The 26,112-nt window shown below is 42.4% G+C and overlaps 1 long non-coding RNA gene across 1 annotated transcript in view; it reads right to left on the reverse strand.

Moving 5' to 3' along the window:
• Window positions 1–25,235, reverse strand: part of LOC127059138 (uncharacterized) — a 43,969-nt gene extending 18,734 nt beyond the window's left edge. The window contains exons 1-2 of the long non-coding RNA XR_007776609.1: window positions 25,070–25,235; window positions 418–604 (exon numbers count right to left, since the gene is read on the reverse strand). This is a non-coding gene — a long non-coding RNA (uncharacterized LOC127059138). The remainder of the gene's footprint in view (window positions 1–417; window positions 605–25,069) is intronic.
• Window positions 25,236–26,112: the final 877 nt, after the last annotated feature.

Consider the following 26,112-nt stretch of genomic DNA (forward strand, 5'->3'; position numbering starts at 1 on the left):
AGAGGACACAGAGAGGATAAGTAACAGCCTGCAATGGACCCAGGAATGGAGGGTAAAACTCTTTGCCCAAAGCCCCAAGTTCTCTCTTTTGGTTTCTTGCAGCACACAGAACTCACTACATTCCACCAGGAGCAATTACAGTCATGAGAAAAAAACACAGAACAAAATGCTGATGTGGCATGTTGAAATTTAGGGAAGCCTCAATTACAGAGTGCTGTATTTTTGACATCATTGCAATTTTAAAATTAAAGGCTGTTCCCCACCATTAAGCACATCAGGCATAGCTCCTGCCCTATTCCTAAGTTCACTTTCCTAGGGAAACAAAGCTTACATCTATCCCATTGGGCAGTTTCTCATTTTTGTTCTCATAGTAATTTTAGCACTCATGGTGGATTTTATTTGAAGGGAGGGCAGGACCTTTTTGAAGCTTGGAAGAGAAGAGGAACCCACTACAGAGGAGCTCAGGGAAGTGATGCTGGCCACCAGGCTTCACCAGTAGTGCTGCTGGTGTGAAATGGCTCAGGGTATTTCTTATCCCACATCCAGCTCGCTGGGTAGGTACCTCACAGCCTGGTAAGCATTTCAGTCTTCTGCCAGTCCAGCCCTGTAATGTGATCATCATAAAGGTGGCCTGGTTAGAAGGGGGAAATTACTGAAGAGAAGAAATTATCTGAGAAAAGTACTGACAGAGAAAGGACAGCCAGCCTGGCACTGCTGAAGAATGGGATGCCCTCTAAAGATGGGGCTTGTAAGGTAGAAGCATCTTTGAAAAGTGCAGCCAGGGTGCCCAGAAACTGAAGAGACCCTGAAATATTGTAAATAAGCAGAAAAAATGAAAAACCAACTCATCACCTGATAAAAACAGTCTGGGAAAACACAGTGGAAAACAGTCTGGGAAAATAAAAATTGCTCTGAAAGAGCAGAAAATATCTTAATGTATTGGCTGTTACAGGTGAAATCAGACATTAACAGCATTTCTTGACTGCGTGAAGTAGGATGTCCCGTGCCCTCTTAGGTCCTTATGTTATTTAAAAAATGTGTTTATTTTACCCCAAACTGAGGTCCTGTGTCACTTCGAGCTTTCTGGTAGAACCCCACACAAACTTTCTACAGGATCTTGGGCTGTCCCCACAGAAGTCTTGCTGACCCCTGGCTGACCCCAGGAAGTGAGCATCTCTATTATGCTTTCAGTTCAGTCTGTTATCCCCTCTTTTGGGGATATCTGGGTGTGTAATCCCCACCTCTGATTGATTTGTCCTTCCTCTTTTGAGATTTCCTTCTGAAATCTAATTTCCCTCCTACTGATGTTATATATATTAGTATATATACTCATTGTTTTCTAGTGTCTAGTTGTGGTAATGGGTAAGAATACAGCACTACTTGGTTGTGCTTGTTATTGATTGTACTACACTACTAATTCATGCCATCATTGATTGATACCATTGATTGAGACTGTAATTGATTGATGCTAGTAATACATAATAGCTTGAGACATATATAAATATATATATATTCATTCACATTTTCTTTATTAATCATAGGCCTATTGGTGATTTTTGTGGTATTTGTGGTAATCTGTAACTAAGTAGAAAGATTAGGAGGAAAAGGCCTCCATGTTCTTGAGTACTGTGAAATCCTATGACCCTGTGGTCACATTCTCTAGACTAACCCTTAGGTCATGGCACCTCATCAGTACCCCATGTGCTCTCACCACAGAGGGAAGTGACTGTCCAGCAGGTGATGAATTTCTAAAGGCAAAAGCACACTGCAAAGTGAGGCAGATGGAAATTTCTATCTTTTATTCTTTTAAAATAGGTTCCTTCTTTAAGTGATAGCAATGGTGGGTGTAGATTAAAGCAAACTCTGTGCTATGCTGGAGGTGATGGCTCATCCTCTGAACACACCTGCTTGGGAGTGCTGCTGGACACACAAAGATTAGATTCCCTTTGGGTGCCATAGAAATCAGTCAATTAATAACAACAATCATTTTTGCCCTAGACCTCCACTGCAGCTTCCTGACACTATGTGTCTGGGGAGCTTTGCCCCTGAAAACCCATAGCAGAGGCACTGGATTGCTGTTCATGGGAGACCAGTGTGCTCCATGCAGAAACTCATGGAGCTTTTCAGATCACCTCTTGCAGCACTCCTATGGAAATGCCATAAGCCAGAGCAATCACATGTGGGTTTTCTTCTCTGTGCTCTGTTCTTTTATGAATCTTGCTAGATTAAGCCAATGGCATGGAAAGAAGGTGGTTTTCCCCCCATCTTACTCTATTAATATGACTTTCACAGGAAATCAGAAATCTTTCTTGCATGATCACAGGCTCAAATAGAAAAATTGCTGTGTGTGTAGAGGGGCAAAGCTGCCTGAAAGAAAAAATATTCCTAGTTCCTCTAATCTAGGAGCTTGATATTAAGCATGAATTAGTGGCTGGCCAAGTTGGGCTAATTTTAGAGAACTGCTAACAAATAACCTTCCAGCAAAGAACATTCTCGAATGAATTGTGGATGCATGAATCAGGCTTTCAAATGGCTCCACGTGTGAACTTGCTAACCTACATGAAACTGCCATAAGATGGTCTGTAGTGGGATCATCAAGGCAAGATGCATCCCAGTGTAAAGCAAAGTGATGGAGTCCTGTGCTGTTGGAGGTCTCTGTGCCTTGGACTGCATGATGGAGACACAGTGGCTGCTGAAGAGCCCATGGCTCTGTCCCCTCTGGGCTTGTGCCCAGGAGGGCAGTGGAGACCCAGCACTGGCACTGTGGCACAAGGGGATAAAACCCTGTCCCTTTGTGGCATCACACTGAAGATAACTCACTTTCACAGCACCTCCTGACCATGATCCATCCACATCCTTCAAGGATGCATCACAGCACAGTTGTGAGCAGGACAGAATAGCAGCTTGGAGGGGCAGTGTCTGAGATTGGAGGGACTGCTGCAGCACATGAAGCATTGGAAACCTCCAACAGGCACCGTGAATCTGATCAGAAAGATCTGAACTCACACTTCAACAGAAAGAGGACGTCAGCAGGGAAGCACAGAGAGGAAAACAGCTTTGTGTTAGTGTTTCCAGAGGCTGAAGAGAAGCTGCAAGGATTATGCCAGGCTTTCACCTCAGCTCTCTCTAGCCTCTTCCCACCTTTTCTCCCTTCCTCCACCATCCCCTCTGTTCTTTCCATCCACGTGGTTTGAAATAGAAATGTTTCTTTCTCTTGAATTTTTATAGACTTTTATGTACATTTAAATCAACATAAATGAAATCTATCTCTATACACCACTGCATATTGATAATACAATAATGGCAGTATAAGATATTCACGGTAGATGCTATATGTATGTTAAATATACAACATACTGATATCTATTACATATCAGTATATACATTCTAGGTGCATATGTATATGTACGTGCACTTGTTTTTATATATACATGCTTAATTTTTTTAAGGTCCACAGCTTTGCTTGGAAAGCTTAACAAAACATAATTCTTTCCACAGTTGGTTTAATTGGAATTTATTAACAGAGATTACTACTGGTAAGTTAAATAAGAGGCTGATTTAACTAGGGCAGGCCTCCCATTAGATTTTTACTTGCATTTTCTACCCTGTTAAGCACCGCAGCTGCAGTTGAATCAATTGGCACCATCTGTCAGGATGCTTATTTTCAGTTGCCTATCAGTGGAACCTCATCTCAGCTAATGTTTCAGCTCATGCTTTAACTTATCTGCCAGTGGCTGCATATATCATTCCCAATTCCTTTGTCAAAAGGAAAGTATTAAACAAAAGATAAAGGGGGTCTCCAGCAGCAGTATTTTTTTTCTCCTAAAGGAAGTAAAAGCAGTGTAGCAGACTTGTGCTCTATGAGATGCTCTCCCTGTGGAGCTGTGTGGAGCAAGAGCTGTCTGTGTACTCCCAGGGGCACACAAATTCTTCTCTCAGGGCATGGTGGTCAGGACAAGTCAATGAAAAAAGGTGAAGAAAATGAGTGAAGTTTTCCACATGATGAAGTAAAAGCACATTTTACATCATCTGTAATAATAATAAATATTATGCATGATTTGTTTTTCCAGAGGTGCTCAGCCCTGAAGTCAGAGGAGGTGAAAACACCTCACCAAATGAGGCCCAAAGGGCATCATTACAGACAAGACATCTGGGCACACACTGAGAGAGGGGGTAAACTGCAGTGAGCCCAGAGTTACCACCCAGCACTAACCATTGTCCAGCCCCGTGCAAGAGCACCCTGCTTTATTTCCAGAATGCCATGGAAGGGCTGCCTCCCATCCAGCCCAGACTAAATGTGTCCACAAAGCTCTCACAGCCTTGAATTAGCAGCACACTCTTGTGTCCTCAGCTCCCTGCCTGCATGGAGACCTTGCAGTCACCTGTGGACCACCAGCAGGACACACCCCAGCAGGATGTGCTGTGCTCTGCCCCAGTGTGCTAACAGGGCACTAAATCCACAACTGGCCAGATTACCAAAACCAGATTGGACATACAGTGTTAGGAAAGGCCTTGAATGGATAGAAAAGGTCTCATCCTTGGGACCTCGCTGCCTGGTGATGCTTTGGTGAGCAGTCTGAAGGCACTTCCTGTTTTTTTATACAGTTTTTCCCCATGTTTTGCAAAGAAAGTCTGTTTTTTACAAAATGAAAGGCAAACAGAAGTGCTACTAACTCAAAATGCAAGTCTTCATTTTTACAGCCATCTTCCTGAGAAACAGACTAACACTGAATCATACAGAAGAAAAGGAAAAAAAAAAAAGCCTGCAACTTCTCAATGGCCCTGAGAACAAATGATAGAAATCACCAGTTCCTATTGAAGGTGAGCAGAATTGATTTGAAACCAGGAGAAACTGCTTGGCTGTGCACGAAAGACTCAAGCCTGCTGTGCTGACTCAGGCAAATCTGCTGCTGAACAAGCAGCCTGACACTTTGGGTCAGGTATTTTTCCAGCGCTCAAGACCTCTGTATGAAATCCAGTCAGTGACTCTGCACCCTGCTCACACCAACACGGGCACGTGCGTCCGTGATGGAGAGAGGGAGCTTCCAGCCTTGGGGCAGCTGTGCAGCAGGCAGCCTGGCTTTTTGAAGGCATGTGTCTGCAGTCATCCTCACTGTGCCCAATTCAAACAGAACCTGGGCCTTTTGAGCTGCCTGAAACATCAAAGTTAGCTATTCCACCGTGCCAGCAGGAACCCCTATGAGCTGGGTCATGCTGTGCAATAAAGGCAGACACTGCCCTCAAAACCCAGACCCAGGGCTAAAATATTGGTCTCCTAGAACTTCAGAAACCGGGGACAGGAGGTAGAGTGGGTTTTTTTCCTAATGAGAAGACCATTGGGAAATAGTCCTATCTGTGGGAGCCTACAGGTATTTACTACATCATTTCTGAAATGTGAACTGATCTGGACAGAGGGGGGAGTGGGTGATAAAAATTGCAGATGACACTAAATTATTCAGGACACTTAAACCTGAAGCTGACTTTGGAGTCTTGCAAAACTACTTTGTGGTGTTGAGTGACAGGGCAATAAATGAAAAAGCTGATAAGCAATAAAAAAGGCTGATAAGCACTGAACAACATGCTTAGGACAAAAAAGATGTATGAGATGACAGCCTTCCGTGCTCCTGCTCAGGAAAGTAGCTTTGTCATCACTGTGGAAAGTTCTCTAAAAATATCTGTCAACACTCAGAAGCTGTTAAAAAACAAATTAAATGGTAGGAGTTGTTAAGAAAGTGCAGAGCACAAAAGGAGCTCATCATTTAACCTGCGAATAAGTCCACGGTGTATGTGTACCTCAAAATCTTTTTGCAGCTCTGGTTATGTCATCTCACACCAGGAAGAAAAATGAAAAGAATGACTGGAAGCTTCCTCTACAAAGATAAGGAGTAGCTTCTACTGATGGAGAGCTGAAGCCTCAAGCTTCCTCAGTCTGGAAAAGCAACAGCCACAACAGAAGTCTGTGAACATCAAGGGTGCAAGACACTCCTGTTCTTCCCCTGTTTTTTTACTCTGCCTTGTGTTTTTGCTGATGGCCACTTCCACAAACAAGATGCTCTCCAGGTGGACTCTTACGCTTAAGTAATTTCTCCCATTACGCATTTTGCATTGGGTGTATCTGGACAGAGAAAGTTGTTGAGATTTATAGAGGTAACATAATAAAGTTTAAGACTAAAGAGAAATCTTGCTTGTGCTCTCTTAACCTAAATGTAGCCACTGTAGATAATCCTGTTTCCTCAAGGATTCATCACACACCTATCTGAGTTATAGGCCATGTTTTATTCATGATCTAAGAAGTGGTTGATAGTCATTGTTTGCAAACCCACTACAGAAGCCTCACTTTGATGGCTTCTTTCTGGCCAGAATTAAAGTTTGAATAGAATATAAATTATTATTTTGTGCCTCTAAGATTTTCTGTTCTAATCTTTTCCTTTTTCCTCCCACAGTCTTGAGGGGCAACAAGCCTGTAGCAGCATGTGAATGAAGGTGTAGCAGTGCAGTCTTTGATGACTTTCATATGTAGTCTCATCAGGAGCCTGTACTACTTTCCCTAAAATATTTTTTGTTGTTTCCATTAACTCAATTAGAAATTAATGGAAACCCATTTCTATCCTGATTTGTGGTTATTGGTGTTTTTGTCCAGAACTGAAGAACCATGAGACACCCTGACACTTACAGACCATGGAAGATCTCCACTTAGGAGACAGTCTGCCCTGATGCATAAGGCTGCAAAAGCCAGGCTCACTGGCTCCTGCTGGAACCTGCCAGTTTTTTGCTTAGCAGGTAATCTGTGTGCCTCTGACAGTGCCTGGGGCCAGCCAAATCTGGTCTTGGATTGGATTTTTCATGGAAATTCTTGCTGATTGCACATATGATGGCAACCCTTGACAGCAACTGAGCTACCTTTGGGTCATCATCACTGCTTGGTAAGAGCACCTGTTGGTGCATAAACTTATCTATTCATTTAACCAGCTTGTTGTTGCTGTTGGGTTTTGTTTGCAATTTTTTTTTCTTATTTGAAATAATGGTATGGGTGCTCATAGATTGTTACTCTTTGTATTTGAAAGGTATGCATTTTTTTTCCCCTGATATATTAGGGGAGAATTTTTAATTCTGCAGGTTTCAATAAAATATGTAAATATAGTTGAAAATAAAACAGCTCTGCTCATCACTTTTTATTAATGGTGCTAGTTTATTCTTATTGAAGTCCACAGATTTCTATCAGAACAAGCAGAAAAGAGGTCATCACAGTGGAAACTATGTCCATGTGAAAGTGGACACTAAAAGCTGTACAGTGTCCTCAACACATGCTCCCAGATTGACTGTGGGCATCTATTTTTAAAAAAGATTGCTCATGGCTTTTTACTGTGTAAAAAACATGTGACATTTGAAGTGGTTAACAAGTAGAAGATAACAGGTACTGATGGAGTAAGCTCAGCTCATAATTTGACACAGGTATTTATAGGAATGGAGCATCAGTGTGGTGCAGTACTGGTAAGACTGAACTGGGGCCAGCAGGGCTTTCTCACTTTTATCCTCCTGCTTTGGGCATGCAAAGTTCACAAGTTCGTTCACCACAGCTTATAGAAACCATCTCTCACATCTTCCTGCCTTTGTACCTATGTGTTATGTCTCAGTGCCCCTTTCCACTCTGGGCACAAGCAGAAAACATGTTGGGTGTGTGTGGTAACGGCTTACTCATAGGAAAATGCCAACAAGCCCAGGAAACACATGCAATGTTAAAAAATGGAACGATGACGGAGAGGTGTGAGCAACCCCACACGTCACTGCGCCTCTTCTCGTCATGGGAGGAGAAAAATGCTTCAGAGAAGATCATATGTCTCCAGAGGGCACACTGCAGTGTGCAAAGGAAAGGCTGTCTCAAGAATTATTTTTCACTCTCTGTGCCCTGGGGCTGGTGGAAAGGCCAATGTAAATACCGCAGAGCCTGTGACAAGGGAGGGCAGAGGCGGCCGGAGAGGAGGGTGTGGTGGGAAATATGTGCATCCCTCTGCCCACAAATCCAGGGAGGGGACTCCATCAAAAAAAAACCCAGGGCTGTGTTAGTCTCATCATACACCCAACCACAAAGAAAGTTTTGCTAGAAACTCCATGCAGTGACTCACCCCGTGACATGCACTTTGTCCCTGTGCCAGCGGGTGGCACGGGGAGCCTGTACGGGTCAAACCCAACATTTCGTGCAGCCCGGAGGAAAGCAGTGGGCTGAGGTGGTGTGAGAAGTCACCAGTCACATGACAGCAAGCAGGGCAGGGGAGCCACCACCACACTGCTGCCTCCACGTCACCCTGCACGGCACAAGGATGCCAACTGTCACCCACTCCCCACGGCATGGCACAGTAGCCTGGGAGGATACTGGCATTCCCAACAGGCACAACTGACCCCTGGACATGGCACTGGCATCTGATCTGCCTGCCCTGCATCAGGCAAAATTCCAGGGCCAGCCCCTCCCTTCACGTTTGGCTGAAGCTGCCCACAGGCTAATGTTCAGGCAATACCTGGGCTGCTCATGGACTGCTGCAGTGGCACCAGCTGCCTAATGGCAATCCCTGCTGCTCTTCAAAGGCACCACTGCTCTGGGTGTCTGCTGTACAGAAAGCAAGGAAGGAAAACAGTGTTTGTGGAGGAAAACGAGGACACTTGAACAGATGTGATGCTCCCATGAGTGGTAGATCTGTTGCCTTGTTCTAGAGGGAAGAGAAAGCACAGACCACAAAAGCAGCAGGTAAATGTCGAGTGGAAGAGCTCCATAAAATGACCCAGCATTGATGGGGGAGCAAGATCCAGCACGCTGGGACACAGGTGGGAACTGTCCCTGGAGGCCAGCAGTCCACCCCACCCACCATACACAGCCCCAGGCATGTGTCATGGCTCAGTGAAGAGGACTGAGTTCAGATGTTGGAATGAATGTGAGCTGCCCTTTCTGAGCACCAAGGCTGGCACCAATGCACACAAGCAGGTGCCCAGGGTTGCAGGGCTTCTGCCCCGCCAGCAAAATCAGCAAAGAGCAGCAAAGAGTCACCAGCTCCCCCAACTACCAGATGTCTGTCCAAATGTTTTAGCTAGAGTGTTTCTGGAAACTAGAAAAACCAAAACTTGAATTGAAGCCAGGATGTTCTTTCTGTGCTTTTGGACGAGGACTTTTCATTATTTTTATTCACTGAGCTGCCAAATGACTGGGTGATTTTGTCATGAGAATCTCATTTACTCAACCCTGCTGCCTCACTTATTTAACTGTGCTTTGTGAATTTCTAACTGACCCACAAAAGCACCTGTGCCCTTTGCAGGGCCATAATCACTGCCCAGCTCCTCTTGTGAGGTGACATCTGCCAGGGTAATTGGGGCAGGTCTGTGCTTGGCACTAGGCAGCCCTGCCTCACTGCAGGTCTGCTCAGGACAATGAACTCAGCTGAGCTCTTAAGAGACTCACTTTCCTACAAAGCCATCAAGAATTAATGGGGAAGAAATTAGTGTTTCCTAGCTCACTCTAGAGAAGGATATGGTATTTTCCCTTTTCATCAGTCACAAACTCTTTGCTGATTGTAGGAATACCAAGGCAGTGCTAATATTGGCACTGAAAAATCTACCAGGACTCTTGCAAACAGGTGTGTTGAGGGAAATGCCTGGACCTACTTCTGTGTTTCCAGGCTGCATTCACATCACAAGCAGCCTCTGATGGGGCCAACTGGGAATTTTCTCCTGAATTTATTTCTGTCCAAATATGCAGCTTTGTTTTACAAGCTATCAGAGAAATTAAAATAGAAGCACTGCCTGCTCCACTGGACCCCCAGGGGCAGTTTCTGAGGTGGCATGGCCAACCTCTCCCAAGCTCTGCTCCCCATGACAGCATGTCATGCCCAGGCTTTGGGGACAGGAAGCAGCTTGCTGTGTGTGGGCACTGTCTGTGGCAGGGGAACATGGAACACCCCAGGGTCTGTGGGAAAGCCAGCCCCACTGTCCAGGTGTCCAGCACAGAGATTTGGCTGTCAGCAGGATCTGCCCCTCCTGCAGTGAGTTTGGGAGGCAGCAGGTGAGACAAAGCCAGTGGCAGTCCAAACACTGAGCAGGCTGGGAAAGGTCTGGATGCTTCTTGTGCTCCTTGCACTGATGATGTTGCTGGTGGCCAGCCAGATGTGTATCTTCCTAAATGAGAAATTCTTGCTCATGTCTTGTTTTTCTCCCATTTAGAGAACCTCAGAGGAATGAGATTTTGAGCTTTCACCAGTTTGAGTGTTTTATTTTACAACATGCATTGAAAATTAGGGAGGAAAACTAGCAATTTTCATCTTTCTTCAGTTCAGCTTTGCTGAGTATTTGGAGCAAAAGCAGGAGTCATTCACTTCACTAAACTGCTGATGTGCCAAAATACCACAGAAAGACTACCTACACTGATGATAGCCGGAAATAACAGGAATTTCTGGAGCAAGATTTTCCTTGTGACCGTTCTGGGGCAGTTCTACAGATTCAAAAGTACGAAGTTCACACACAGTTCAAGTATTTCTTGAATGTTTTATTGGAGTGAAACTCCACAACATTTGTCATTTACTCACTGTTAGGTCTTTATAGCTCAAGGGGTGTTGGCTGCCTCTTTCCCTTACGTTCTTTAGTTCTTCCCACCTTATGTCATTAACCTAGATCCGTGATCATATCTACAAGGACATCAAGTCCCAAAATGTCAGAGGTTCAAGGGGCCAAGCACATAGCAGATCTCCCAGGCTCATCTTAAGTACATTTCCCAGCACAGTTAGAATGCTCTGGTCCTGAACAGGCCCTAAGGTAACAGCTAGTAGGAGGGATGGAAATATGCAGACTATGGGGCATGATATCCTCAAGTCCTTGCTGTATAGGTCTCTTCCACATTTTTCTCAGCACTTATGATAAGGAGTTTCCAAACAGTGAATCCTGCAAATAACTTGAGAGGATCTTGTCCAAGAAATGTAGAAAAGAGGCAGGAAAAATGCCTCAATGAAAAGAAAACCTGCTGAGAAAAATACTGACTGAGTGGGGTCAGCTAACTCCAGGTGCTCCTGGAGTGGAAGTGCAGTGTTGTGCACAGCCATTTTCCCACAAGTTCGTGCTCCCTTTCCCAGCCTGTAGCCCAGCAGACTGGTTGCTGAATATGCCAGAAATAGACAGCACTGTAATGCATAAGGTTGCTGCTTCTTTCCATACTCCTTGACACTCACCAATGTATTTTGAGCCCTTTAGCATCTGAGGCCATGAGCTGGACAGATACACCCACCTCGCTTTGAAGTTGGGTTAAACTAAGCAGCCAAGCACACTGTCTCCAAGCATGGAGACATGGAGATTTTCACAGGATTCTTTGCTTATTCTTGATGGCAGCCAGCTGGATCTCCATTTGTGATAACCTGATACTTCCCCTCAGAGAATTACTGTTACAGTTTAGCTATTATTTTCCTGAGTGTGATGCTTGCCTTGGCATCTGTGTTCTTAGATGTTTTGGTTAATGTTACTTGTTCATATGTAAATAAGTTCAGGAAAAATATTCTCTGCTTTGCCATTGTAAAGCAAAGAATCAGTTTTTCTTTGGCAAGTTCTGGTGTCTTGTGATTTGCAGTACAGAATGAAAATTGAGCTTGTGGCTTGAATCAGATTAGGGGAGTTCTCATATAAAAGAAGTTTTTGCATTAAAGGAATCCCAGAAATACCTAATGGTTGTGAAGTCCATCACTCAGATATTAGAAAAGGCCAGGGTTTAGGTTTTCTGTCAGCTCTATGCTCCCAAAGCCTGTCCCTTCTCTCTTCAGCACATCACACATAGTGTCTTTAATCACAGTACCACATACTATTTTTTTCCATTCCTCTGTGGAGCTGTGTAGGAAGATTTCTCACTGATCTGGTAGCTAATTCTACAAATTCATTTATACCTGTGTGTCTAGGACAGCACGGTAAGCAGGTGGGAATCATTCACAGTCCTTGTGTGTTGTTTCCTTACAGAGGACAGGAGGATTATGGATCTTTGATGTGCATTGTCCAAAACACAGGAGGAGGCACCTTTTTCCAACCAGCACTTAACTGGAAGGTGTCTCTTTGGGCTTTCCTCTGTGCCATCCCCTCAGCTCCAGGGGTAGCATGTCAAGCTGTCTTTTCTCCTGCCTCTGAAGGGTTTTGCCTCCTCCTTCCCTTCCTAGGCAATGATGGCTTTTCATACATGGTATTCAGGCAGGTGGCTTTGCCTGCCTGCTTAGCTTTGGGAAGTGACCTTTTCCTCTGTTTAGTTTTTGAGATCAGGTTTGCAGCACTAAGTAGCTCTCCCTTGCCATTTCTTCAGGTTGTTAGGATGGTGATCATGCAATTAAGAACACCTCTGCACGCTGGACCTCTGTCTTCCAAGACTGCCTTTGCAATTAACTGCTATGTATTTTCCTCATCCTTTCCAGTCTACATTTTTCACAACAGTATTTGCAGCCTACATATCTGTCTGATTCTTGTATGTTCAGTAAAATATCCTGGGAAGATATTAATTGTGTAGTTAAATTACATTAAAGAGTGTAGTTAATTTAAATGAAAGAGTGAAATATTGGCTAAGAATATTTTGATCAAGCTTTATGTTGTTTTCCTTTCCTCCTTCTAATGTTATGATAAATTATTTCTGCCAAAGGAAAAAAGCCTCAAAGAAAGCCCTGGGGACTAGAGAAGGAGCCCAAACCAGAAAAATAAAAGAACCAGGAAACTACAAAAAAGTGAAAACGAGAACAGAACACTGAGAGAACACCAAAAATATATTTTATCACAAGAGGGCAGTGCATATTAACAAGACAGGAAATAATCCGTGTTTCACAGGAGGCTAATCCCTTTCTTTTAAAAATTTCCAAAAGTTCTGCTGTCAGTGCTGAAGAAAAAAAGTCAGAAAAGTCTTGGCATGCAATATCAAGCCATGCTTTGTGAAGTTTGTTGCACACTAGAACTGAAGGAACCTGGGTGGCACAGGAGCCACTGGTCACCCTCCAGGCAGACAGTGATGTTACTTGGTGAACCATCACTTATTTTGCTCATGTATCATATCACTAGCAGAACAACCATTCTCACATCAGGTGTATCTATGATGGTAACTAAGAAAAAAATGGAGATGTATAATACAATTAATTGTGTTACATCAAAATGAATTTTGCACCTCTGTCTCTTTGAGCACTTTCTTAACTAACTAAGTTTAAAATGTGCAACATGAGTTAGATTTTCCCAGAGATAGACATTGTCTTTTGTGCTACCCTATCTCTTTATATTTCAGGTGACTTGTGAGCCATCTGAGTGGTGCCTGCTCAGAAGTCACATCTCTTCTCGTGCAAGGAAATGCATACAGTGTTTTTGGGGAGAGAAGAGCAGGTTTTCAAGGAACTGCAGAAAACTGTGGAGTAACTTTGCCAGCATCTGTTTAAAGGTCAAACAACCCTGATACAGACAGTTACCTGTATTTGCCTAGGAGCAACAAACTTCCATAGTCAAGAACTCAATGCTCTAGGTGGGAGCTACTGTGAAAACTTGCCACTACTTCTCTCACACTCACACAGAGGGCACCATCTCAAGGCATGCACCCAGTGCCACTGCCAGCACCTCTGGGACCTAAGAGCCTGAAGCTGGGCAGGATTCAATTAGAGCCCTCTCATCTTGTATTTTGGAGCTTTTTTGTATTTGTCTGTGAAACTGGATAGGTACAGTACCAAGTGATGTACTTAGTCCAGCGTGAAAATTCCATAGACTTGCAATAAATACACCAATTCCCTGCATGTTTATCCACAGGAAAACAGAGATGCAAACTCAAGAGCAGATCTAAAGGCTTTCCTGAGAAAGAGAGTGTCTGTGCTAAAGAAGGTTGTGTAAGTGAAATGTCAGAGGCCAGCTCATATATATTCATCCATTCAGTGGCTGTTCTCTTACTTTATCTAATACAGTGAGGTTTAGCATCAAGACTAAAAGGCAGCTCTGTGTGCCACAGGACATTGCAGTGCTGCCAGCTTCTGGCTGATGGATAACATTGTCCTCTTTTGGGGAACAGCAGCCTGTGTCAGCTTCCTGCTGCAGTGTAGCCAGCTAAAATCTCCCCATGGTTTCCACTAGGCTAAAGCACTCTGCACTCTGATTTAAAAGTGGCATTCCTGATAATGCCATTCACATCTAAATCATATCTCAAAACATTTCCAGGTATTTACAGGCTCAGCACTGAATAATGTTTCTCTGAGGAGCATTTATATATATATGTATATATATATTTGACAAACTGAGAAAGGAAACCAGGTAGCAGCCAATAAAAACTAAAACTAGTAAAATTTAGAGAATAAGAGAAGCTAGAGAGACATCAATAGCACAAAAAATAGATAGGTGTTAATATGAAATCAGGCAATGTAGTTGATTGAATAGTAGTGTTTAGAAATTAGAAAGAGAAGGAAATCTCAGCAAATATTTCTGACATATTTCAATAAGAAAGAGATGGTGCACTTGACTATATGAATATGATTAAGCATTTTTCAGATCATAAATACCCATGGAAGCAAAAAGCAGTTGTCTGAACAAACCTCTGTGCCACTGACAACATTTTTTGAGAAATTTTGTAATACTCTAGTGAATTACAATTGGACAGCAGTAAAGTGTCAATATTGTGTAATACTGAAAAAAAAGAAAAAAAGCAGAGATGGACATATGAGGTAACTGGTTGGTAACTTTTCCTCAGCAAAATAATTGAAAAGCCCATAAGGGAGTCAACAAATAAAGCCTTAAAAATGAGAATGTGTTAAATTCCTGTCAGTTTATGGAGAACAGATCCTATTAGGCAAATCAAAGTTTTTTACTTAGTATCACTTTCTATTTAAACTTTTTAAACTAGCTCAATAATATGCTAGTAAATCTCACTGAGTGGAAAGGGAACTGACTTAAAATGTGATTGTCCGCACGGAATGTTCTCCTAAAGGAGGTGTAAAAGAGTCCTATGCCCAGGCTTGCATTTAGACTAAATAATCCAGGCAGCCATGAATAGAGCTGGTTTTAATAATGGAGGTTTAATTAAGGCTGCTACATTTTAATACAGTCAGTGTAAAATTTTACATCTAAATTAAGGAATTCAGACCTTAATTCAGACCAGAAAGATGACTGATTGTTGGAAGAGATAACTAAAGCCAACCAAGTCCTCAGAGTGAAATTTCAGCATAAATTTCTAGTGAGATAATATGGAGAGAAAATCAAATGACAGTTCTCAGATTTTCTAAATGTAAAATTATTAAGAAAATGAAAGGAAGTGGTTTTACTTCCAGATGAGGGGTTGATAAGAATTAATATGGTGACTGCAATTTTGGCATTGGTAAAGTGAAAAGAATCATGACAAATACTCAAAATATCAAGCTAACATCTTTGAGGGAGAGAATCAGAATGCAAAATCTGCTTAGATTTTTAGAGTGAAATTGAGAAGTGACTCTATAAAGATTAGTAAGAAACTTGTCAGGGGGAAAAACAGGACTATTAAAGCCTTTCTTACACAGAAGAAAGTCAAGAGAGACAGACCAGTGGTTTATCTTGCTTTACAGCCTTTGAACATGTAAGTTTCAATCTTCTGGGGTAAAATCTGTTCTTTTTCATTGCAGCTACTTTTTGTCTAGTCACCCATCTCCTCTTAGGTCCTTAGATTCCTGTACAGTTAGTAGTTAAGTATCCATAACAGAATATAAATTTCCCCTCTTAGAGAATCCCTACAGTAGGTTGCTCTACAAGGCAGAACATGGTCATTTCATTGCAGGTGCACTGTGGATTCAGCATGAGCTCATCTATGCTGTGGAAGGCCAACCCTGCTTGTGTGGTGAATCATGGCCTCATGCACTTTGATGCTGCATTGAGCAGGGCTGTCTCCAAACCATGCCATGGGATTTGGAAAACTCTTCTATGGCAGCACAATCGAAATGACCGACCAGCCCCCACGGGCAGAGCAGCCAGATGTGTCATATCCGTATCCAACAGGAACATCCTGGCACCATGGAGTTGACAATCCTTTCCCTGTATAGAAACCATAGGAACATCTCTGAAAATGACTGGTGATTATAGATGTCTCAGCCTTTGGGCAGGTGTAGAAAACATGTCTTGTGAGGAATGGCTGATGGAGCTGTGTTTGCTCAGTCTCAAGAACAGGAGGCTCAGAGGGACCTCAACTCCCTGAAAGCAGGTGGGGGTGGTTTCTTCTGCTGTGGCTGTGCCTGCAGTGAGAGGACAGGGGAAATGGCCTTAAGCTGTGACAGGAGAGATTCAGATTAGATACCAGAAAATAAGTTTTCACTTCCTGAGTGGTCAGGGATTAGAACAGGCTATGCAGGAAGGTGGTGGAGTCACCACACCTGAAGGTGTCTCAAGGGGTGTCTGGATCTGGAGCTGGGTGATGGTTTAGGGGTTACAATGCAGTGCCGGGTGGATTGCTGGCCCTGATGATCTTAAAGGTCTCTTCCAACCTTGATGATTCTATGATTCCTAATTTATGAACCTTTTGTTATATCTTTTCTCCCCTATCCAGCTGAGTAGGGACACGACAAAATAGCTTTGTACTGGCATCCACCTGGGGTCAAGCCACCACATTGCTCTGGCAAGGAAACTTCTCCAATTGTATTACTAAGCATTCAGTCTTGGTAGCCTGGCAGTTGATGATTGAATTAACATTGACTAAAAGTTAAGCTAGTGTGTTGTTCTTTTGAATGCTTTATTTTCTTTTAAATTTACTAATAATCATCCAGGTGAGCACCTACTTCTTTTGCTTGAATAGTCATCTAATTCATAAAAGTACTCTAACAAGTGGTGATACCATGCTGTTCACAGAAACATGAGATGAAGAGCATGATCTAAATTTGGACTTCTTCCATCAGTGGTTTTCCATTTTTTATGAAGTTCTGTTAAAACCAGGATTCTGACGCAAGGGACAAGGTGACAACTGTAGTGAAAAGGTGTCTTTCGTCTAAATTCCAAAATGAAACCTTGTCTTTCTTCCTGCCTGAGAACCAGACCATTTTGCTGTTGGATTCAGCCAGAGTTCCAACGATCCAAGACACAAAATGTGACTTGTGGTGTCCTCCCTGCTTTAGAGCTCCTCATGAGACCCTGGGAAAAGTCTCTTCACTGATTCCCACTCATCACTGAGGGCTACCTGAATGACACAGCCCTAATTTCCAAGTGATAATCAGGTCAAGCCACATCTTTCTCAAAGACTGAATTAGAGAGCAGGTGCCACCACAACAGCTGTGTTGCTCTGCTCCACAGCAGAGCACAGAAATTCTGTCTAAAGTGCCTGAAAGTTATGAAAGAAGCATTTTGGATAAAAAACTTATAGAACAAATTTAATGAAACATGTCTGTATCACTTTAGATAAAGGGGTATGACATAATTTTAAAACTTACATCAAGAGATTAGTTTTCAAAAAGGAAACAAACAACAAAACACCCAAAAATGCTGAGGTGAAGGGGTTGCAATAATTTTATTTTTTTAAAAGTTGATACCCCTTTACACACACAGGCACCCATTTCCAAAATTGAAGTTGCAGAGATGCCATGTTGGGTGTCCCAGTGTTTGCTATTGCTATATATTTTTAATCTGAAAATATTCAGATATGGTCATGTGGAGGATAAAACCCTGAGACAGATAGAAGAGAGAGATACTGTACTTACACAGGACATGGTTTGGTGAAGTGTGGTTATTTGTTTCTAAAAAAATAATACTTGACCTAGTTTAATTAAATGTGGGTTGTGCTTCAACATTTGAAAATTGGTTACTAAGAAATTACATTGCTTTAAAAAAACCACTATAAACCAATCATTTCTGTGGTCTGAGTCTCAAGGTAATACAAGAGATGAAGCCACTTAAACATGTGTATTGTATTTCCTTAAAAGTAACAGTGCAGAAAATGAAGGTGGTTTAATACAGCATTTTAACCAAAATGGGTTATTTATATGTCACTCATATCAAGAAAGGGAATATCTCTATAAAGTAGGTAGCATTTGAGCATGGTTTCATTCTTCATGGGTAAATTCTCCTTTCACACCCACTGCAGCTGGTGAAAGAAAGTGGTGATTTAGATCTTTTTATTATTTAACTCAAATTTAAATTTATGCTTATGTACAGCTTTAGCTTACACCTTTAGTTAATGAAGTCCTTTAGGAACACACGCTAATGTATGCAAGTGACTTCCACTGTGGGATCTAGCTATTACTGGTCACAAGACACAACCCTAAAATGAAAACCCAGCGTCTTTTGACCATTTCCAGTGTGGGTCAGGTGTTAATTAACAATGGCTCCACCCCTGTTGCCATGCTGGCAATGATTAGAAGTTGTAAGCAGCAGCAGGGTGTTTATTAACAGGAGTGCTACATGAGTCTCTTCATGAGGTCTTTCCCCCTAAGCAGTGACATGAAAAGTGAGTCTTGGCTCTGAGGAAGAGTATGGAAGGACTTTGGGATGTTTCTGAGCCAGCAACACCAGTTGCCTACTGTTAACTACTGATCAGCTCTCCCTGTCTCTGCACTGATTACCAGAGGAAAGCCAGATTTCATAACAGCTGCACTATTTCCTTCTTTAAGTCAACTGGACCCTTGTTTCAAACACAGATCATTGCAGACTTTGTAGGCAAGAGGGCCAAAAATGCAGGTAAGGCATCAGTTTGGGAAAAATAAGTGAGAATAACTGGGTAAGCATATGATCAACACTGGGTCCACTGCCTGACAGGGTTGTTACGATCACTCAGATGTTTTCCTCCAGGGATTTCCATTCCTAAGTAGTAGAAAGGGTGAAAAGCACATGTGTTGGCACAGCTATGGCAGACACTGGAACCTTTTATGAATATTTGGCCAGTGCATTTTAAAAAAAATTACTGGTCCATTTACCTGTGGACATTGTCTCAACAACTTGCTACTGTTGGGATGGCAGCAAGTCCTGCTTGTCTGCAGAGTTCTCCTGCTTTTTGATTATTTTTTTTCGGAGCAATCTCATATTTAATAATGTTCTCAAAACACAACTGCTCTGATCAACTAAATGGATTGGCTGGATGCTAAGCAACATGTTTGCTGAGTTCTTACAGAGCTTTCTACCATACCTCAGCACTGATTTTTGAAGTCAGAGTTCATAAAATAATTTTTTTTCAAAAGTTTGTAAGCAGCAAGTGGCAATTGTATGCCCAGAATCTCATGCCACTTAACACTTGAAGAGGAAAAATGTGCTGGAAAAAGTGAGCTATTGATGGGAATTGTTGCCACACAGTGAGAAGGAAAATTCCTCACTTAGCAGACATTTCAAAATAATTGACTTTTTTGGACTTTATATAATAGTAAACTTGAAATTATAGCAATTTTAAGTGCTTTTGAAAAAACAAAACCAATGTTTACCAGAAAGTCCTAAACATATCTTATAAAAAATAATGGGGTCCTAAGGGGTATTATAATATTTGTAAGCATGTAGCTGTGGTTAAAGCATCCAGGCCTAACTCATCATTCTCATGCCAGTCTGATGTGACTTGATGAGGTAATTCTTATGAATTAAACATGCTTTGACATTTAGGCTCCATCATGGAGTTCTGGTCCAATTTTATGAAAGTTTGAGTATTAACTCTTTGAAGACATTAGCTCTTTGAAGACATTCAATGAGATGATGGATCTCAGAGAATTTTTTTTGTGGTGATAAGACTTGCTCCCCCAGAGAGTAAGACCCTCTTCAGGTCTTCTCCCTTTCCATCCCCCTCCTGAAATCTTTGAAGGATCAGGGAGATTTTCCAAAAAAAATAAAAGGTCTACTTCTTTTTGCTCAGGCCTACCCAAATATGAGCAAGAAGAAATGGCAAGACTCTTTCAAGCCCATCAGACACCTTCTCTGGAAATTTAAGGTCACTGTTTACTGCCTCATACTCATCACTTTCTCTAAATGCCTTCACATATCACTTAATTCTGAATCACCTAATTGGAACACTTTGTGAGTTCCTTCCCTAGAGTCACTCTTCTATAACTGTAGACTAACTCTGTACCCTCCCTCAAACCAGTGAGTCTTCTTAGCTCGAGATGTATTTTCCCTTCCCACACTTACTAAACAGAGATTCTGCCACTAGAAGCAAGAATGTCAAATCTCTTATCTACCATAGCAAATGCAATTTGAAACCCCACTTTGTATGTGGGTGGAATGAGAAACTTTTCTGTGAGTCTGCAGAACACTAATAAAGCTTAAGAGTAAAGATCTTTTAAGGTGAAATCCAAATGCAGTTTCAAGATAAGAATCTCCTAAGTGAGATAAGACTGCCACAAAATACATGCTGGTATTAGATCAAAAGTATTGCTTACTCATTTCTGGAAGTTTAATTCTAATCACAGACACAAAAGACACTCTCCTGTGTCTCTCTACTGAAAGAATGGAGGGTGAGGTGTGCTTGTAATCAGCAGGTTTTGGAAGGTGTAGAACCATACACATGTCTGACCCCATGAGAATACCTGTCTTTTGTCATATTAAATAAACTCTAGTTTGTAATCAATTATTTCCCAGTGATACTCATGCACCACTTGTTTTACTGTCCTCTCCATTTCTTACAGTCTATTAACAAACCTAAACACTAGGATGTTTCTGTATCTGTGCCTGTTCTAGTTTTCTTTTTAATCCCTACTAGGTGCATTTAGCTAGACTGCTCTTTTAAAATCTTCATATGGTTTTCAGAAGCTCAAATAGAAATTTTATTTGTTGCAAGAGAATAATATTTTGCAGAGGTGTAAAGATGGTAACTCTGCAGTTGTGGCTTTGTTGTACAGAGCTTCTGAATGTGTAGAATCATAGAATTGTCAAGGCTGGAAGAGACCTTTAAGATCATCAGGGCCAGCAATCCACCCTGCAATACCACTGCAAACACTACACGTCACCCACAGCCAGATCCAGACACCCCCTGAAACACCTTCAGGGGTGGTGACCCCACTGCCTTCCTGGGCAGCCTATTCCAATGCCTGACCACTCAAACAGTGATAATTTTTCCTGATGTCTAATCTGAGTCTCCCCTGTCACAGCTTAAGGCCATGTCCTCTGGCCCTCCCACTGCAGGCATGGCAGAAGAGGCCAACCCCCCCTCCTTTCAGAGAGTGGTAGACAGCAATGAGGTCCCTCTGAGCCTCCTGTTCCTGAGGCTAACAAACCTTGCTCCATCAGCCATTCCTCACAAGACGTGTTTTCCAGACCCTTCTCAAGCATTGCTGCCCTTTGATGGACATGCTCCAGAACCTCATTGTCCTTTTTTAAATGAGTGGCCCAAAACAAACACAGCCCTTGAGGTGTGGCCTCAGCAGTGTTGAGTGCAGGGGAATGATCACTGCCCTAGTCTGGCTGTCCACACTATTCCTGATCCAGGCTAAGAGGCCATTGGCCTTCTTGGCCACCCAAGCACACTGTTGGCTCGTATTGAGCCAGCTATCAGCCAGCACCCCCAAGTCCCTTCGGGTTAAACAGCTCTCCAGTAGTGCTGCAGGTTGTTGCTGTGATCCAAAGGTAGGATCCAGCACTTGGCCTTATTGAGCCTCATGGAGTCATCCTCAGCCCATTGATGGGGTCTGTCCAGGTCTCTCTGCAGAGCTTTCCTACTCTCCAGCAGATCAACAGTCCCACCAAACCTAGGGTCATCCACAAATTTACTGAAGGTACACTCAATCCCCATGTCTGGATCATTAATGAACGTGTCAAACAGGACTGGAACACTTAACAACTGGTGTAATTCAAATGGGACAAACCTTAAGACAATGAGTTTCTATTACAGATCTTGACACCCTTCCAGGACATGAAACACCTCAATCTTCTCCTGTTATGAGAGAACGTAGAAGGCAGCCACTCCCTCCTCACTACAGGGCCCAAAGGGATCAGTCTATACCCCCACAACCACCTCCTTCTCCTCTCCACATCTCTGGGTCATGATGCAGCTCACTCACCCACCACCCCAAATTGCAGGGAAAAAATTACTCCCTCCAGTGCTTGCTTTCCTTGAGTTCCTTCCAAGTTACATCCACCCAGAGGAGACCTGTTGAGGGTATAGTGCCACTGTGAAAGCCAGGCCTAACATCTTTACCCAGCGAGTGAGCTGGCAGCCACAGGGGTAGAGGCAGAGTAAGGGTAGGATGGAGTCACCTCAGCCTTGCTAAAAAACACAGAAATAGCTGGGCTAGGAATTTTGTGGCTGTGTTAAGTTTCTTTTAGAAATATGCCTAGTGTGCTGTGATGTTTGTGCATGTGGCTCTTACTGCAGGTGTGTGTGTAAATATGTGCACATGTATGTACAAACACCACACACATTTATGGCAAGAGTGCTTAGCTGACAGGTTAAAAAGTAGAAAGGGACCTACAACAATCATGTAGTCCAATTACCTCACTGGTTCAATCTACACAGGGCTGTTTGTGTCATAGGGTGGTTGCATGTGCTGGGTGGGATGTGGAGAGAGACAAGGATAAATTCAGAGGATCTGGTGGCACAGAACCCTCAGACACCTCACTGCAGAGTAGAGGGGTTGTAAGGACTACTAGTTTGAGTCTGTCACACCCCACAAAATCTGGTGCAGAAATTCTTCTCCCACTAGGAGATGGGGTTGGAGGTCCCTAGTCTTTAGTCTTGCTTTTCAAGACAGAAATTTCAAGAAGGTTTTGAACATTAGCAATCTTTTAATCTCCTAAAACACAATGTAATGAATCCCACTCATCGTATCTGTCCAGATGAATGTCTAAAAACTCCCCGATGTATTTTTCTCAATGGCTGGATGGAAAATCAATATTTAGGTTTTAGTAAGCTGAAAGTTGATTTCAGCTGGGCAGCATTTGCCGAAGCAAAAGGTCACCTCTGAAAGATGTTTTATATCATAGAGAGAAGAGCGTTAGCAAGACCTTAAAGCTAAAAATGTTGCATAAAATTTGCTTAACAGCAAATCTAACATTTTGCTTCCATACTGTGCTGTAATTTCTGTATTTCATTGAGCAGCAATCTCAGCTCTAAACAGCATTTCACCCAGGGGGAATTAGCCACACATTTTAAATCAGACAAAAGTGCTCCAGGATTGCCAGTATTTTGGTTTATGTAAAGCACTTCTATTTTGGAAGTATTATGCATGAACACCACATTTCTTTAGATAACTGAGTGCACATGTTGCTTCATCAAACATTTTAGCAGTACTGTTCTTGATGGTAAACTCACCCTGTACCGGAATGAAATACTGAAGAATATGCAAAAATGGTTTTAAAGCAATCTATAAAACACCAAACTTTAACGTTTGACCAAAAAAATTTAGTATTTATATCCTGAATGAAACAAGATTAAATTCTGGGCAGAGGAAATAGCCTGGACTTTTTAAGCCAACTTCTGCTCATACCCTCTAGCTATTTCATAGTGGTCAGGGAGATGATTGGAGCTCACCCTAGAAACAAAGCCTCATTTACAGCTTGTTGGGATATAGAAAACATTCCTCAACATTTCTGAAAAGTTTTACACTGAAGAACAATATTGCAGATTTCCAAGAAAGAAACTTATCTCTGGTTTTATTAAGGTATGGAGGGGTTTGACTTGAATAAATCTTTCAGTCCAGTCAACAGTTATGTTGACTGGACTGAAAGATTTATTCAAGTTTCCAGTTTATGTTTCCAGATTTATTCAAGTTTCCAGTTATGTTCAGCCATAGTTCTTGCTGTAGAGAGACCATCATTTGCACTGCATTTATCTCCAGGCAGAGATAAGTACTTTCTGATATCAGTAACCAATTTCCAGATTGTTTTCATCCTACTTGGGGACCTACAATAGTCTTTTCCCAATTGCCTCCCCAGAAAAAGGCTATCACAAGGCTCAAAGATGAGAAGCCAACATAGTATTTGTGGCCTGTGTTATGGTACTATATTTTATATTGTAATATTTGTATTTATTTTATCATTTGTCCTTTATTCATTAAAGTTATTTCTTATCCATGTTGCAACAGAGCTGAAGCATCCTAAAACTATAAATTACTCAGACAAATAGTTTAAACCTGAATTCCCCCCTACCTCTTCCATCCTTATTTTCTTTTTATTTAAAGTAAAAAATCAGTTTGAATTGCAAACAGATTGGTTGCCATGAAGTTCCAACTCCCAGTGAAGTAATATGATTAAATTCTCTTTACATTTAAAAATGCAGGAAAATCATGTGCAAAATATGTGCTATGCATAAGGCAGAGCAGGTCATACTATCTAATGTTTGCATGGCTGACTTGGCTGGACTCTCCCCAGTGGAAGATTTTTTTAATGGTTTATAACCCTGTTAGATTCTCGGGTATTTCATGCTAGGAGTACAATCCAGGGTGATTATTTTTTCTTAGTTCACCAAAAACTATTTAATCACTTCCAAAGAAATGTTAGAAGGGAAAAAAGCCCTGGCTCTGTCGGTGTTAAAAAAACCTTTCCGACACCTTTTGTGCTTCTCTGTCAAATGAACCCAAGTACTGGGTGCATTATGTGGCATGATTCCTCACTCCTGCTGCTCTGAGAGCTAGAAAAACTATACACATGGCATAAACACATCAAGAAACTGTGGATTACAAATGATCAAGAAAGTCTCCCTTTAGGAGACTTCCATTTTAGTAGATAAAAGCTCTAATGAGCCTTTCTCCCCACCAAGTGTTCGGCAATCTCTTGGTCCTTCCAGCCCTAAGCCAGCCATACATGCATCTTCTCAGAGCTCTTGCAGGTGGCAGGACTGCAGATGCACCATCCTCACAGACCAGTTAAGCAGATTTCTCCTGGTTGCAGCTCAAAAGACAGCAGCAGGATTTCTCCTGTACACTTGTTTCCAGATCTTCCAAGATAGGACATAGTTCAAGAATAAAAGTTCTCCCAGATTAGTTTTTTGGAAATAGACAAACAGAAACAAGCAGTTTTGGCAGAAGTGCTTCAAAATTTCAAGTTAAAATTATTTGAAGAAGTTTTTCAACTTCTGCAAATTTGCAGGACACAGAGGGGATTCCAACAGGATCTGTGAGATGTCCACTAGAAATCTGCCAACTTCCCTGCCACCCTCTGCTTCTGTGCTGTCCCCTCATTCACAGACACAGAGTAAGGATACCTGTAGGTTGTGCTGCCCTCCAGTCAGACAATGCAAGCAGCTCCATTTCCAATGCTCTTGGCTCAAGGCCTCTGATGAACTGCTGATTTACATCGTGCTGGACACTCCAGATCTCATGATAAGTGATGACCATAGCCCATAAAACTATTTGTAGTTTTCTCACTACTAAGCAAATGGAGCAAACTCCAACATGACAAGACCCTTGTCACCAGTTCTGCTGCAGCCAACCAGGGCTGGATTCTGTTTTGGGGAGTGGCACAGGCAGCTCTGAAATGTGTTTTTCTAGTACTTCTATTTGGTTACTATTGTCCTGTGCTTGGCTTTCTGTTCTGATTAATTTTTAACTTTACAGAGACGTTTTGAGGACTTTTTAGTTTATTTTCATGTGTGTGTCAAATGGTCTCAGTGCTGCAGCAGCAAATAAAAGAACTGGAAGCAGTGCTGGGCTCTGGCAGGATGGATTTTTTCGGGGAAGGAAGGGGATGCCAATGGCTTTTCCTGGTGTCAGCTTTGCACTGGGCCAGAAAGAGCCAGGCCAGAGTCAGCCATGCTGAGATCAGGGGATAAGGGGATGGTTACTCATCCAGCACATCATCTCACTGCTTGGGCCCCACCAGGGAGGCTTCTGGTCAGTCCCCTGGTGTCTCCCTCCTTCCTCAGAAATTGTGTTTGCCTATTGTGTGGTGTGGGGCTGTGGCTACCAAAGCCCCTAGCCCTGCCCCACAGATCAATGGGAGGGGAGAGCTGCACAGAGCAGCTCGCAACTCAGCAGGGGGTTTTGGTGAAAAAGGGAGAAATATCGACCAAATAATCTCCTTTTCCTCTTATTCAGAATCAGGTAATAATGATTTGAGTCATATGGGTAATAATGAGTTTGAGTCATATGGGAAAGCACATCAGCCACTTGCTTTCAACAGCTCATAGTTGAGTTTGCCATGGGTTTGGTGTCTTCACTACCTAAATACTACTTACTGACAGACATGATTTCTAACCTCCATCCACCCACTAGTTCTACCAATAAACACCAAGAAAGTTTACCATTT

The sequence above is a fragment of the Serinus canaria genome, chromosome 1A (assembly GCF_022539315.1).
Source record: "Serinus canaria isolate serCan28SL12 chromosome 1A, serCan2020, whole genome shotgun sequence".
Classification (NCBI taxonomy): domain Eukaryota; kingdom Metazoa; phylum Chordata; class Aves; order Passeriformes; family Fringillidae; genus Serinus; species Serinus canaria.